The 6,000-nt window shown below is 40.1% G+C and overlaps 1 long non-coding RNA gene across 1 annotated transcript in view; it reads right to left on the reverse strand.

Moving 5' to 3' along the window:
* LOC133414247 (uncharacterized) overlaps positions 1–4,799 on the reverse strand; it is a 37,454-nt gene extending 32,655 nt beyond the window's left edge. The window contains exon 1 of the long non-coding RNA XR_009769968.1: positions 4,062–4,799. This is a non-coding gene — a long non-coding RNA (uncharacterized LOC133414247). The remainder of the gene's footprint in view (positions 1–4,061) is intronic.
* Positions 4,800–6,000: the final 1,201 nt, after the last annotated feature.

The raw sequence follows: 6,000 nt of genomic DNA on the forward strand, positions 1-6,000 counted from the left end.
TATTTCATCAAACATGAAGCCAAATGTCCAGTTAATTAAAATTAGGTTTTGAAGTTTATTAAAAACTATGTTGTTCTCTGTCTTGAACTTTCTCCAAATTAATATCGATGGAAGAAACAGTGGGCCTACCAAGTTAAGTGCATTGTAAATAAGAGACAGTTTTCCAATACATATCAATATGCTTTAAAACTATTTACATAATGGGGATTCAAGTGAAATAAAAGGCATTATACTATTTCAGACATAAAAGTATATACACTGTGGGAATTATATCCAAATAAAATGTATATTATTTATCTACTTTTACGTTGGATATGAACTTTTGAATTTCTGTTCCATAATTGTGAAAAGTCATGTCACAGATTATCAACCTAAACTATGTTGCACACCACACACATAAAGATTCTGTTCCACCACCGGTCTAGAAAGCTTCCAGTGGAAACAGTTCCTCCTTGGCAGAAATCTCGCATGATCACACACGATTTTGCAAAAACGAAAATGAGCAGACCGTTCCTGTTATGCGGCAATGTTACCCAATTGTTTCGAATGTTGTTGGAAGCGGGACCATTGTGCAATGGCAATGACATCTCAAAAAGACTTCGCCTTTGGAAAATACTTCTTGCCGTCTGGGGAACCCACTTTGATACACTAAAACGACATCAGGTAAGACACGTTTGTGTTTAATTTACGTTTATTTCCTTGTTCCTAAATCAATGCGCTTCTTACCGGAAAATACTTCTTGCCGTCTGGGGAACCCACTTTGATACACTAAAACGACATCAGGTAAGACACGTTTGTGTTTAATTTACGTTTATTTCCTTGTTCCTAAATCAATGCGCTTCTTACCGGTTACATTCTGTTCCACATCACAATTCACGACATCATGACTTGGGAAGACATCGGCAATCCCCACACACATGAAGATTTTTCGTCGTAAATATTGAACTCGTTAAACATTTACGAGTGTCGGCCCGACCCGTTTCACACCCTATAATCAGGGACAAATCCAGTCTTAACACATCTCAGACCTAAGGACAATTTTATAGGATAATCTAATAAAACATAAAATAGTCTGCCGTTTGACGTCCAAAGTCAGGAAGGACAAAAATCGGGACAAACACAGCCCGATTGTGTGTACTGGGCTTGACTTGCTACCTCATAGTTCTTGTTTAGTATCGGTATTTAGCAGTTTGATCGCCAAAAGTAGTTATGTCTTTTTGGGTGTATTTGTAAGTACTTCTAAATTGTTTTTGTTTTTGTCTTCCACTTTCTTCCTTGTAAAGGTAGATTCTGTTTTTGTATATATAACTGTACCTTCCTTCCACTGTGCCTCCTTCCCCCTCTTTTTGTTCGTATTTTCTACCCACCTATATTTGTTTTGTCACGATTGTGCTTTTTTGGTTGAATAAATCCTGCTTAATTGTTCTTCATTTGAGTGTCTGCATGGTGATCCAGTCTGCAGCTCTTTGCCAATCAAGCCAAAAGCCAAGCCTGCTACATACAGTACATGAATGACCTGTAAATGTGATCTGCAGCTATTTATCAAATAACACAGTAGATGCATACCACCCTGATTGAGAAGCAACGATGGGAATATCCTCTACTTTCATAGCATCATATTTCAAAAAAATTGTTGTGAAGCACTGGTGCCGAACTCAAGGCCTGGGGGCCTGATCTGGCCCACCACAACATTTTATGTGGCCCACTAAAGTGCCTACTTCATATTTCTTGCTAAATGAATTTGTTCTGTTCATTTTGTCAGAAAATCTGTACCATTTCGACTTTAACTTCTACATGAATTTATTTATACAAAATCATCAACATAATCATCAAGCAAAGTAAATTGGATGACACTTTTATACTAAAGTATTAGCTTGCCACAATATTTTTGTTGTTAAAAATATACAGTATATAACTATGTATAATAACAATTACCGGTAAATGGAGGGAAAGTTGTGTATATGTAATAATATGATGAGCTGACATTCATAACCATAATGTGGCCCATGACGAAAATTTGTTTGACACCCCTACTCTACAACATAGACGGCCTCCATCCATCCATTTTCTGAGCCGCTTCTCCTCACTAGGGTCGCGGGCGTGCTGGAGCCTATCCCAGCTGTCATCGGGCAGGAGGCGGGGTACACCCTGAACTGGTTGCCAGCCCATCGCAGGGCACATACAAACAAACAACCATTCGCACTCACATTCACACCAACGGGCAATTTAGAGTTGTCAATTAACCTACCACGCATGTTTTGGGGAGGTGGGAGGCCCTCGTCCACAGAGCCACAGACATATAGACGCACACACACAGGTTACAAATAATAATGTAATGACCTAAGGACCTGAGGCTGGGTATTGAACATCGTGCCATGGCATGCACCATTTACAGTAAATATTGCAAATGTCAGGGACATATATCAGTATTAATAAGAACATATTGCTTGGCACACACAATGTTTATTTTCTCCTTGATAGCTTGGCTAACATATACCGTATATAGTTAATAGCCCCATTCCTTTCTCAATCCTATTTCCTTGACATTAGTTTGAAAATATCTGTGATGGAGTGGGTTGATACAGGGCGAAAAGTACCTGTGAAGCGGCTGGAATGTAATTACTTTGCATATATGCTTGTTTTGAAACTGAAAGTCTAAGACCAAGTCTATCTTTTTATCAAATAAGTTACACAAACAGTATCTAAAATGAAAATTGTGCTATTCACCTCAGTTTAGAAGTGGAACTTTCACTATAAAACGCTGTCACGCATCCAACAGCACTGCAAGCGTGAGGCACACCTGTGTTCGCTGAGGCAAAGCAAAAATGAGCAGTAAGCCAACTGGAAACTTATAAACACAGTAGTTCCTAAATTATCATGTTAAGTGTCGCCACTATCACATTGCCTTTTAATGTGAATGGTCACTTTGTCACATGATATGCTATGAGACACAGCGAGCAGTCGCTGTTGCTGTACCACTACATGGGATTTTTTTTTTTTTTTTTAAACATACATTTTCAAAAGTGACTAGAAAGTAACATTTCCCCCCTCGGCCCCATCTTGAGCTATGTTGTGTCATGAAATCAGACTTCTACGTCTATAGCTTACAAGGCTGAAGGCAAATCCAATTTAATTGTGTCCACACATTAGTGGTCTGTAAAGACTTATCTGCATGGGTTGCTATGGTAACAACAGGTGGCCATGATGTATGCTACCAACATGGAATACAAACACGAAAGTACTAAGCAGTGGAAAAATACAACTACATATTCCAGACTGATGCGAAAAGCCTCGTTTAGAGTTGCACTCACATTCGGTTTCAGCTTGCAACATTCACAAAATAGCAACGAAAATTGAGACTGGTGGAAGTGGTTTGTCTTCCTTCTTTTTTTGTGGTTATTCTAATTATCAATTTTATTTTTGTGTCAATGCACTTGAATTTGGATTACATTTAAAACAACCTCACTGTGTGGTATGGTATGATTTCATGTGATTGTTGTTCTTCAAAATTCATAATACTTTAAATGTCTTAGTTATGTCGGGTCGATTGCAGAGTAATGGAATACATGTAATGGCGTAACGTAATTATGACACAAAAATAAGGACATTGTATTCTGCTACAGTTGCAGAAAAAATAGGTTACAGGTACATTTCATAAAAATTGGAATTTTTTTCACAGCACTAACATTTGTATTCTTCCCGCATTCCAAACACCTGCATAATAAACATTTATAAAACAGAAAATACCAGAGAAATATTTTATAAATGTGTAATAGTTTGTCTTTATTAGCATATTTGGTACTGGAGTAATCCAAAAGTCAAGATTGTCAAAAGTGACAAAGTGGAGATACAGTATTTTCTTGGATCAAGGACGAAATACATTGTGTGACTTGTACTTTTTCTTATTTTTATTTTTTAAAGTAAAGAAAAAGTAAAGGTTTTTGTTCATCTTTGGAGAGATTATGCGATTTAATTACACAAGGGAAGACTTACTAAACATTAGGGAGTCTACTCTGAACTTTTTCACCAACTTTTACAAATTATTTCTTGGAGTTACTCACCAGTGCAGTGGCTGTGATCTACAGCGCATGAAGGCGACGCCATAGGGGAAAGTGAGGCAGAGTGCAGGTCAAGCTCCGGAAGTGAGGCTCGATACACCTTCCAAATCTACGCTCTCTACTCAATAAAATGGACGAGCTTCATGTTCTCAAGAAGAAGACCGGACGTTTTGCCACCCTGTGCTTCACGGAGACATGGCTATGTGAATGCGTCCCAGATGGCACTGTGGTGCTTCCCGGCTTCCAACTTTACCGAGCGCACCGCATCACGGAGCTATCGGGGAAAACAAAATGCGGCGGAATATACTTGTATATCAACGAAAAAAGGTTTACCGACGTCTCGGAGCTCAACACACACTGCAGCCCGGACTTGGAGTCACTGCTTTTGAACAAAGGTTCGCCACTTTCATCCTCGCGGATGTCTACGTTCCTCCCCAGGCTAACACAAATGCCGCACTGCTAAGGTTCGCTAAACAAGTAAACAAACTTGAAATAAAGAACCCAGCTTCACCCCACATTATTCTTGGGGACTTTAACAAAGCTAAAGTCAACCACGAACTCCTTAAATCCAAGCAGCACATTGACTGTCGTAACAGGGAAAACAACATTCTAGACCACTGCTATACCATCCTAAATGACGCAGACTGTACTATCCCCCGTGCAGCTCTGGGCTCGTCTGATCACTTAATACCAACATACAGGCAGAGACCTAAATATGTGAAGCCTATGGCGAAAACAATGAATAAGTGGACCAACGAAGCAAAGATAGAACTTCAAGGCGGTTTAGAATGCACAGACGACACCACAGTCATCGGCCTCATCAAAGACTGTGACGAGTCTGCGTATTCTGCTGTTCCTGGCAATTACAGTCCAGGACCTGAAGTGTAACACCAATACCTTGGACGATAGAGCTTTAAATTGACTTTCCAGAGTGGCTTGTCATTCAAATTAATTGCATACATTCTTTCATGGCGGCACGGTGAACGACTGGTTAGAGAGTCTGCCTCACAGTTCTGAGGACCGGGGTTCGATTCCCGGCCCTGCCTGTGTGGAGTTTGCATGTTCTCCCCGTACCTGTGTGGGTTTTCTCCGGGTACTCCGGTTTCCTCCCACATCCCATTGAGGTTTTATGTAATTGCAATAGAAATTTACCGGAACAGGCTGCTACATTTTATTGTATCATATCTTTGTCTTTATAAATGTGGCATAAATGGCACATGTCATAAAACCCATTTTTCAAGGCTTTGCATGCAGTGCTCTCTGTAACTCTAAACAAATTACATCACATGAGCGCTAGTCTTGTCATTTACAAATGTTTACATAAGTGGCCCAACAGCTGCTCTGCTAATCACGCTTTGAATATGGCACACTGCATGTTGCTCAATATAGGCTGTTCCCTTTCATGCATGAAATAACCTTTCAAAAACGAATACGCTTGGTGATTCCCAGTGTTTATTGTGGCAATGTAAAAAATGCTGTATATCCAACATTGACTTTAGAAGATTTGAATTGACTACTAACTGTACCAGTACAACTAAGCCACCGCTTATCCTCACGAGAGCTAATGTGGGCAGGAGGCGGGGTACACCCTGAACTGGTTGCCAGCCAATCGCAGGGCACATACAAACAAACAACCATTCGCACTCACATTCATACCTACGGACAATTTAGTATTCAATTAACCTATCGTGCATGTTTTTGGGATGTGGGAGGAAACCGGAGTACCCGGAGAAAACCCACGCAGGCACGAGGAGAACATGCAAACTCCACACAGGCGAGGTCGGATTTGAACCCGGGTCCTCAGAACTGTGAGGGGGATGTGCTAACCAGTCGTCCACCGTGCAGCCATCAGACACACACCTTCCAAAAAGCTCAACTTTCATCTCGTCAGTCTATATAATAATCTCCCAAAGTTGTTGTTGTTGTTGTTTTTTTATATAAA

The sequence above is a fragment of the Phycodurus eques genome, chromosome 15 (genome assembly GCF_024500275.1).
Source record: "Phycodurus eques isolate BA_2022a chromosome 15, UOR_Pequ_1.1, whole genome shotgun sequence".
Lineage (NCBI taxonomy): Eukaryota > Metazoa > Chordata > Actinopteri > Syngnathiformes > Syngnathidae > Phycodurus > Phycodurus eques.